Raw genomic sequence first — 10,367 nt, forward strand, 5'->3', positions numbered from 1 at the left:
TCTTTCTGGAATCATGTGGATGCCACGGCTCAACAGGCATAGTTCAAGAGCTTCTCTTTTATTCTTGAAAGCAAATTTCTCGAGGTTGACCTAGAAGGGAGAGTGGTGTACCTGGTCTAAAATCAAGAGTGTCATTCACTTTTAACAGAGATGTCACTTAGAACTTCCCTTTCCCTGGGAATTTAGGTAAATATAGCTTGAATCCTCAATTTTATAACCTGTGCAAGTCTAGTATTCTCCCCATGGTTGCTGCGAATGTTCAGTCTTATATCTTCCCATATGCCTCTCTGCTATTTAGAGACAGAAAGTAGGTATTAGTGGTTGCTCTCCGCACCCCAGTGATAGGGGTGGGGAGAGTTGTGAGGGGAAATGAGGAGCGACTGCTACTGTGAATGCAATTTATTTTAGAGGTGATGAAAATTATGTAAAACTGATTGTGGTGGTGGTTATACAACTCTGTGAATTTATGAAAAATCATTAAATTGTATACTTTAAATGGGTGAATTGTATAGTAGGTAAATTTTATTTCAAAAAAGGTGTTACTTTTTTAAAAAAAGTAAGAACGTGTGTAGATTTATTAAGTATTGCAGATTTGCCACCAGAAGTGTTGCAGCAGTTTGCTTTCTCACCATGAACGTATGAGAGTGCCTGTTTCCTCGCAGCTTCACCAACAGAATATGTTGTCATTTTTTTTTTTGCCAGTCTGATAGGTGAGAAATTGTATCTCAGTGTATTTTTACTTTGCATTTCTCTAATTCTGAGTTTGAACATCTTTTCATATGTTTGAGGATAGTTTTTATACCTTTTGTGTGAATTGTCTGTTTATATATTTTCCCCATTCTTCTATTGGGTTTTTGGTTTTATTCACTCAATTTTTAAGAGTTCTTTGTATATTAGGAATATCAGCCATAGTCTGTCAGTATCCATATCCTTAACCATTACACTCCATTGACTTTCTGCTTTGGCACTTTATCCACTTAAACTCACTTTTTCTAACTTCTGTAATTGTAAATGGCTCAAATACTTATCATAGAATGATTTAAATGTAGTATAGGCCCTTAAAACCTACTATTTAGGGGCATGTTTCAAGCCATGTTCTCTTGAAGCTCTACCAGTTCTGGGAAAATGGAGGTAGGTAGTACAGCTGGATAGCCTATTCTGGGAGATTTGGGGAAGTATTTGTTTCTAAGACTCTTTGCTATTTATTTTTCTCTATAGCGCCAGCCCTACAAAATGAAGAACCTAATATCTCTGTTGCAATCTATTAGGCCATCCTTAATGCTAATAAGTAAAGGTGGAATCATAGTTACTGAGATAGCAAGTCATCTTGCTTTGGTAGTCAGCGCATGGGGAGGAGTAGTAAAGGAGTTTCACCATTCTGTTTAACTTCACTCTTCTTAAGCTGCACTGCTGATCAGCTTAAGAAAAAAGCTATAAAGCTTTTGTTTTGTCTTGTAACTGTGCCACTCTTAAGACCTTGTCTAGCATCCTTAGTATTCACCCTTTTGGAGTGAGTCTACTTTATCATTATTATTATTATTATTGGTATTATTGGTTTGCCCTTGACTACCTTCACCTGCCTTGTCCTTGACAGCTTGAAAGTTTCTTTAAAAACTAACCATGCAATTACCACATGACACAGTAACTGAATTTGGGGGCATTTATCCCAGATAAATGAAAACATGATAAGATGGCGGCGCTGAGCGGTGGCGGTGGCGGTGGCGATGGCAGTGGTGTGGAGCCCGGCGAGGCTCTGTTCAATGGGGACATGGAGCCTGAGGCCGGCGCCAGCGCCGCGGCCTCTTCGGCTGCAGACTCTGACATTCCCGAGGAAGTTATCCTCCAAAAATGTAGAAACCATACTTTTAACTTCTAAACCAACAGAAGAGAACAAATAATTAATAAAAATTAATCCCGAAGAAGTGAAGAAAAGAAAGAACCAGTAAGACAAATAGCATAAAGTGTGGAATATCAAACAAATAATCGATTAAGTTAACACAGGAACATATAGAGGCCCTATTAGACAAATTTGGTAGGGAACATAATCCACCATCAATATATCTGCAGGCCTATGAGGAATACACCAGCAAGCTAGATACACTCCAACAAAGACAACAACAGTTATTGGAATCTCTGGGGAACGGAACTGATTTTTCTGTTTCTAACTCTGCATCAATGGACACTGTTAAATCTTCTTCCTCTTTTAGCCTTTCAGTGCTACCTTTATCTCTTTCAGTTTTTCAAAATTCCACAGATGTGGCCTGGAGCAACCCCAAGTCACCACAAAAACCTATTGTTAGAGTCTTCCTGCCCAACAAACAGGACAGTGGTGTCTGCAAGGTATGGAGTTACAGTCGGAGACAGTCTAAAGAAAGCACTGATGATGAGAGGTCTAATCCCAGAGTGCTGTGCTGTTTACATAATTCAGGATGGAGACAAGAAGCCAATTGGCTAGGACACTGGTATTTCCTGGCTTACTGGAGAAGAATTGAATGTGGAAGTGTTGGAGAATGTTCCACTTACAACACCCAACTTTATACGAAAAACATTTTTCACCTTAGCATTTTGTGACTTTTGTCAAAAGCTGCTTTTCCAGGGTTTCTACTGTCAAACATGTGGTTATAAATTTCACCAGCATTGTAGTACAGAGGTTCCCCGATATGTGTTAATTATGACCAACTTGATTTGTTGTTTTTCTCCAAGTTCTTTGAACGCCATTCAATACCACAGGAAGAGTCCTGCTTAGCAGAGACTGCCCTTACATCTGGATCATCCCCTTCCGCACCCCGCTGAGACTCTACTGGGCCCCAAATTCTCACCAATCTGTCTCCTTTAAAATCCATTCCATTTCTACAGCCCTTCCGACCAGCAGATGAAGATCATCGAAATCAATTTGGGCGAAACCGGTCCTCATCAGCTCCCAATATGCATATAAGCACAGTAGAACCTGTCGATATTGATGACTTGATTAGAGACCAAGCATTTCGTGGTGATGGAGGATCAACCACAGGTTTGTCTGCCACACCCCCTGCCTGGGTCACTCACTAACGTGAAAGCCTTACAGAAATCTCCAGGACCTCAGTGAGAAAGGAAGTCATCTGCATCCTCAGAAGACAGGAATCAAATGAAAATGCTTGGTAGACAGGACTGGAACGATGATTGGGAGATTCCTGATGGGCAAATTACAGTGGGACAAAGAATTGGATCTAGATCATTTGGAACAGTCTACAAGGGAAAGTGGCATGGTGATGTGGCAGTGAAAATGTTGAATGTGACAGCACCTACACCTCAGCAGTTATAAGCCTTCAAAAATGAAGGAGGAGTGCTCAGGAAAACATAATATGTGAGTATCCTACTCTTCATGGGCTATTCAACAAAACCACAACTGGCTATTGTTACCCAGTGGTGTGAAGGCTCCAGCTTGTATTACCATCTCCGTATCATCGAGACCAAATTTGAGATGATCAAACTTACGGATATTGCACGACAGACTGCACAGGGCGTGGATTACTGACACGCCAAGTCAATCATCCATAGAGACCTCAAGAGTAATAATATATTTCTTCATGAAGACCTCACAGTGAAAATGGGTGATTTTGGTCTAGCCACAGTGAAATCTCGATGGAGTGGGTCCCATCAGTTTGAACAGTTGTCTAGATCCTTTTTGTGGATGTCACCAGAAGTCATCAGAATGCGAGATAAAAATTCATACAGCTTTCAGTCACATGTATATGCATTTGGGATTTTTCTATATGAACTGATGACTGGACAGTTACCTTATTCAAACATCAACAACAGGGACCAGATAATTATTATGGTGGGATGAGGATACCTATCTCCAGATCTCAGTAAGGTACAGAGTAACTGTCAAAAAGCCATGAACAGATTAATGGCAGAGTGCCTTAAAAAGAAAAGAGATGAGAGACCACTCTTTCCCCAAATTCTCACCTCTATTGAGCTGCTGACCCGCTCATTGCCAAAAATTCACCGCAGTGCATCAGAACTCTCTTTGAATTGGGCTGATTTCCAAACAGAGGATTTTAGTCTATATGCTTGTTCTTTGGCAAAAACACCCATCCAGGCGGGGGGATATGGTGCATTTCTTGTCTATAGAAACAAGTAAGAGAGAGAGTGCAGGAGAGTAGAAACAAAAGGAAAATAAATGAACATATGTTTGCTTATATGTTAAATTGAATAAAATGTTCTTTTTTTAAGGTGAACCAAAGAAAACTTTTGTGATTAAAGACTAGATATAATTTTTCCCCAAACTAGTATTTATACTTAACATGAGATTTTGAACATCCAAGGGTTAAAATACATAGACATTGCTAAAATTTGGCAGTGCCTGCTTTACTTTCTGTTCTGGGTTTGTTTCATTCACTTGGTTATTTTAAGTATTAAACTTCAGTTTTCTCATGCAGCTTTTGTCACTAGCTATCACTTGTCCACTAGGGACTCCAGAAGACCATACCTGTGCCTGTGTTTGCAGGTGGGAAGTTGGCAGTAGGTTAACCTGGGTTAGATAAGGCAAACTGAATAGATCTGATTTAGGAAGTCACTAGAATTTAATAATTTTTTTTTTTTTTTGAAACAGAGTCTCGCTCTGTCGCCCAGGCTAGAGTGCAGTGGTGCAATCTCAGCTCACTGCAAGCTCTGCCTCCCAGGTTCATGCCATTCTCCCACCTCAGCCTCCAGAGTAGCTGGGACTACAGGCGCCTGCCACCACACCCAGCTAATTTTGTTTCTGTATTTTTAGTAGAGATGGGTTTTCACTGTGTTAGCCAGGATGGTCTCGATCTCCTGACCTCGTGATCTGCCTGCCTTGGCCTCCCAAAGTGCTGAGATTACAGGCGTGAGCCACTACGTCTAGCCCTTAACACTTTTTCTATAATGATTTCTTTTTACAACAATTTGGAAAATGTGGATATCCTTTATTTCCTTGAGGCAATAAACTAAATTTCTTTTTATAAATTGTGAGTGTAGGTGACCAAAAATATTGCTGAGGAGTGGCATGCTTGACATGAGTAAAATGACTTAACTTTGGATTTTTAGTGAGAAAATGTTATAAATTGGAAGTTCCTTTTAAATAACTTTTTAAAAAATATAGTAAGGGCCGGGCGCGGTGGCTCATGCCTGTAATCCCAGCACTTTGGGAGGCTGAGGCAGGCGGATCACGAGGTCAGGAGATCGAGACCATCCTGGCGAACACAGTGAAACCCCGTCTCTACTAAAAATACAAAAAATTAGCCGGGCGTGGTGGTGGGCGCCTGTAGTCCCAGCTACTTGGGAAGCTGAGGCAGGAGAATGGCGTGAACCCAGGAGGTGTAGCTTGCAGTGAGCCGAGACCGTGCCACTGCACTCCAGCCTGGGCGACAGAGCAAGACTCGGTCTCGGAAAAAAAAAATACATTAAGGATGTCTTGCTCATGTAGAAGTCAAATTTCATTGCAAATGCATTGCCCCCTTCACACCCAATTCCTCCCCTGCAAAAAATCTTCACAGAATTCTGTGAGAACTTTTAGGTGTGTTTTTCTTTGAGATTACTCTGGTTTCCAAACACCAGTTAACAGATATTTTAAAGTTGTTATTGAATTATTCTTACCTCTTATTATGCATATTTTAGCAATCACCTTATCATTGTGTCTCATGAAATTTCTGTTCTCCTTATATTCTTTGCCCAGCAAGATTCTACTTACGATGAATGAATGCTATTCTCCTTTTTGCATTCCATAGTATGAAGTATTTTTTAGTGTTCTCTAATACTTACACTTTGTTGTGTAGAAAATGACTGTAATGTGATGGTCAGTGCATTCTTAACTGTGATTCAGGGAATAAAAAGTAGAAAGCAACAGCATGTGGTCCTATCAAAGATTTGGCCATCTCTACTTCATTGTCAGCCTCTTAACTATATCTTCACTTACTCAATTTGGTTTTGTCATGATTTTTAAATGTAGCCAATAGTTCGAGATTCTTCCAGTGAACAGACATCTGTATAAATGCTTCTTTGCAGTCAATAAAGAAGAAAATTGAGAAGACTTTAATGATAATTTAGTTTTTAAGTACCCACAAATACATTTTTGAAACATTTTCTTTATTTGAATAGTTAGATGTCATCCAGGAAAATCACTTAATAATAATTACAGCAAACCGTTAGCCCCTCATTTGGGTAACTTAAGATAAGTAATGCCATTATTACTTCAGAATTGTTTCATGACTTTCAGTTTAGTTAAGAAAATGAAAAGGAGCATTTCTCATATTTTAAAAAATGAGACTAAGAAAGGAATAAAGAAATGTAACTATTGGAAAATATCAAAGCATATGATTTTTAAAGCCTTAAGTGGCATTAAATATATGATTATTAGTAATTGTTACATAGGGCTTTACTCATTCAAAATAGAAGACTAGCAAGCATGTAACTAACAGAGTTTGAAAAAAATTGACTGGGCGGGGGGGTGGGGGAGCACGCTCAGGATGGCCGAACAGGAACAGCTCCAGTCTCCAGCTCCCAGTGTGAGTGACACAGAAGATGGGTGATTTCTGCATTTTCAACTGAGGTACCAGGTTCATCTCACTGGGGCGTGTCGGACAGTTGGTGCTGCTCCATGGGTGCAGCCCGACCAGCGAGAGCTGAAGCAGGGCAAGGCATCGCCTCACCTGCGAAGTGCGAGGGGGAAGGGAATTCCTTTTCCTAGCCAAAGGAAAGTGAGACACACAACACCTGGAAAATCAGTAAGTCCCATCCTAATGCTGTGCTTTACCAAGGGTCTTAGCAAATGGCACACCAGGAGATTATATCCCACACCTGGCCTAGAGGGTCCCACACCCACGGAGCCTCCCTCATTGCTAGCACAGCAGTCTGAGATGTAACTGCAAGGCAGCAGCGAGGCTGGGGGAGGGGCACCCGCCATTGCTGAGGCTTAAGTAGGTAAACAAAGCTGCTGGGAAGCTCGAACTGGGTGGAGCCCACCACAGATCAAGGAGTCAGACAGCTGTCTGACAGCTTTAAAGAGAGCAGTGGATCTCCCAGCATGGAGGTTGAGATCTGAGAACGGACAGACTGCCTGCTCAAGTGGGTCACTGACCCCTGAGTAGCCTAACTGCGAGACGTCCCCCACTAGGTGCAGACAGACACCTCACACCTCACACGGCAGGGTACACCCCTGAGACGAAGCTTCCAGAGCAAGAATCAGACAGCAGCACTCGCTGTTCAGCAATATTCTATCTTCTGCAGCCTCTGCTGCTGATACCCAGGCAAACAGGGTCTGGAGTGGACCTCAAGCAATCTCCAACAGACCTACAGCTGAGGGTCCTGACTGTTAGAAGGAAAACTAACAAACAGAAAGGACACCCACGCCAAAACCCCATCAGTACGTCACCATCATCAAAGACCAAAGGCAGATAAAACCACAAAGATGGGGAAAAAGCAGTGCAGAAAAGCTGGAAATTCAAAAAATCAGAGCGCATCTCCCCCTCCAAAGGATTGCAGCTCATTGCCAGCAACGGAACAAAGCTGAACGGAGGATGACTTTGACAAGTTGAGAGAAGAAGGCTTCAGTAGATCAAACTTCTCAGAGCTAAAGGAGGAACTATGTAACCAGTGCAAAGAAACTAAAAAACTTGAAAAAAGAATGGATGAGTGGATAACTACAATAATCAATGCAGAGAAGACCTTAAAAGAACTGATAGAGATGAAAACCGTCACAGGAGAACTACGTGACAAATGCACAAGCTTCAGTAACCAACTCAATCAACTGGAAGAAAGAGTATCAGAGATTGAAGATCAAATGAATGAAATGAAGCGAGAAGAGAAGTGTAGAGCAAAAAGAGTAAAAAGAAATGAACAAAGCCTTCAAGAAATATGGGATTATGTGAAAAGACCAGATCTATGTCTGATTGGTGTGCCTGAAAGTGATGGGGAAAATGGAACCAAGTTGAAAAACACTCTGCAGGACATGATCTAGGAGAACTTCCCCAACCTAGTAGGGCAGGCCAACATTCAAATTCAGAAATACAGAGAACAACACAAAGATACTCCTCTAGAAGAGGAACTACAAGACACATAATTGTCAGATTCACCAAAGTTGAAATGAGGGAAAAAATTTTAAGGGCAGCCAGAGAGAAAGGTTGGGTTACCCACAAAGGGAAGCCCATCAGACTAACAGCAGATCTCTTGGCAGAAACTCTACAAGCCAGAAGAGAGTGGGGGCCAATATTCAACATTCTTAAAGAAAAGAATTTTAAACCCAGAATTTCATATCCAGCCAAACTAAGTTTCATCAGTGAAGGAGAAATAAAATCCTTTACAGACAAGCAAATGTTTAGAGATTTTGTCACCACCAGGCCTGCCCATCAAGAGATTGTGAAGGAAGCACTAAACATGCAAAGGAACAATAGATACCAGCCATTACAAAAACATGCCAAAATGTAAAGTCCATCGATGCTAGGAAGAAACTGCATCAACTAATGAGCAAAATGACCAGCTAATATCATAATGACAGGATCAAGTTCACACATAATAATATTAACATTAAATGTAAATGGACTAAATGGTCCAATTAAAAGACACAGACTGGCAAAATGGATAAAGAGTCAAGACCCATCAGTTTGCTGTATTCAGGAGACCCATCTCACATGCACAGACACACATAGGCTCAAAATAAAGGGATGGAGGAAGATCTACCAAGCAAATGGAGAACAAAAAAAAGCAGGGGTTGCAATCCTAGTCTCTGATAAAACAGACTTTAAACCATCAAAGATCAAAAGAGACAAAGAAGGCCATTACATAATGGTAAAGGGATCAATTCATCAGGAAGAGCTAACTATCCTTAATATATATGCACCCAGTACAGGAGCATCCAGATTCATAAAGCAAGTCCTTAGTGACTTACAAAGAGACTTAGACTCCCATACAATACTAATGGGAGACTTTAACACCCCACTGTCAACATTAGACAGATCAAGGAGACAGAAAGTTAACAAGGATATCCAGGAATTGAACTCATCTCTGCACCAAGCGGACCTAATAGACATCTACAGAACTCTCCACCCCAAATCAACAGAATATACATTCTTCTCAGCACCACATCACACTTATTCCAAAATTGACCACATAATTGGAAGTAAAGCACTCCTCAGCAAATGTACAAGAACAGAAATTATAACAAACTGTCTCTCACACCACAGTGCAATCAAACTAGTACTCAGCACTAAGAAATTCAATCAAAACCGCTCAACTACATGGAAACTGAACAACCTGCTTCTGAATGACTACTGGGTACATAACGTAATGAAGGCAGAAATAAAGATGTTCTTTGAAACCAATGAGAACAAAGATACAACATACCAGAATCTCTGGGACACACTTAAAGCAATGTGTAGAGGGAAATTTATAGCACTAAATGCCCACAAGAGAAAGCAGGAAAGATCTAAAATGGATATGCTAACATCACAATTAAAAGAACTAGAGAAGCAAGAGCAAACACATTCAAAAGCTAGCAGAAGGCAAGAAATAACTAAGATCAGAGCAGAACTGAAGGAGATAGAGACACAAAACAACCCTTCAAAAAATCAATGAATCCAGGAGCTGGACTTTTGAAAAGATCAACAAAATTGATAGACTGCTAGCAAGACTAATAAAGAAGAAAAGAGAGAAGAATCAAACAGACGCAATAAAAAATGATAAAGGGGATATCACCACCGACCCCACAGAAATACAAACTACCATCAGAGAATATTATAAACACCTCTATGCAAATAAACTAGAAAACCTAGAAGAAACGGATAATTTCCTGGACACTTACACTCTTCCAAGACTAAACCAGGAAGAAGTTGAATCCCTGAATAGACCAATAGCAGGCTCTGAAATTGAGGCAATAATTAATAGCCTACCAACCAGAAAAAGTCCAGGATCAGATGGATTCACAGCCGAATTCTACCAGAGGTACAAGGAGAAGTTGGTACCATTCCTTCTGAAACTATTCCAATCAATAGAAAAAGAGGGAATCCTCCCTAACTCATTTTATGAGGCCAACATCATCCTGATACCAAAGCCTGGCAGAGATGCAACAAAAAAAAAAGAGAATTTTTGACCAATATCCCTGATGAACATTGATGCAAAAATCCTCAATAAAATACTGGCAAACCGAATCAAGCAGCACATCAAAAAGCTTATCCACCGTGATCAAGTGGGCTTCATCCCTGGGATGCAAGGCTGGTTCAACATATGCAAATCAATAAACATAATCCAGCATATAAACAGAACCAATGACAAAAACCACATGATTATCTCAATAGATGCAGAAAAGGCCCTTGACAAAATTCAACAGCCCTTCATGCTAAAAACTCTCAATAAATTCTGTACTGATGGAA

General features: G+C 40.6%; 1 pseudogene; it reads left to right on the forward strand.

Moving 5' to 3' along the window:
* Positions 1 to 1,513: 1,513 nt before the first annotated feature.
* LOC102117362 (serine/threonine-protein kinase B-raf-like) lies at positions 1,514 to 4,123 on the forward strand (annotated as a pseudogene).
* The last annotated feature ends 6,244 nt before the right edge of the window (positions 4,124 to 10,367 follow it).

Source organism: Macaca fascicularis, chromosome X, assembly GCF_037993035.2.
Source record: "Macaca fascicularis isolate 582-1 chromosome X, T2T-MFA8v1.1".
NCBI classification, from domain to species: Eukaryota; Metazoa; Chordata; class Mammalia; order Primates; family Cercopithecidae; genus Macaca; species Macaca fascicularis.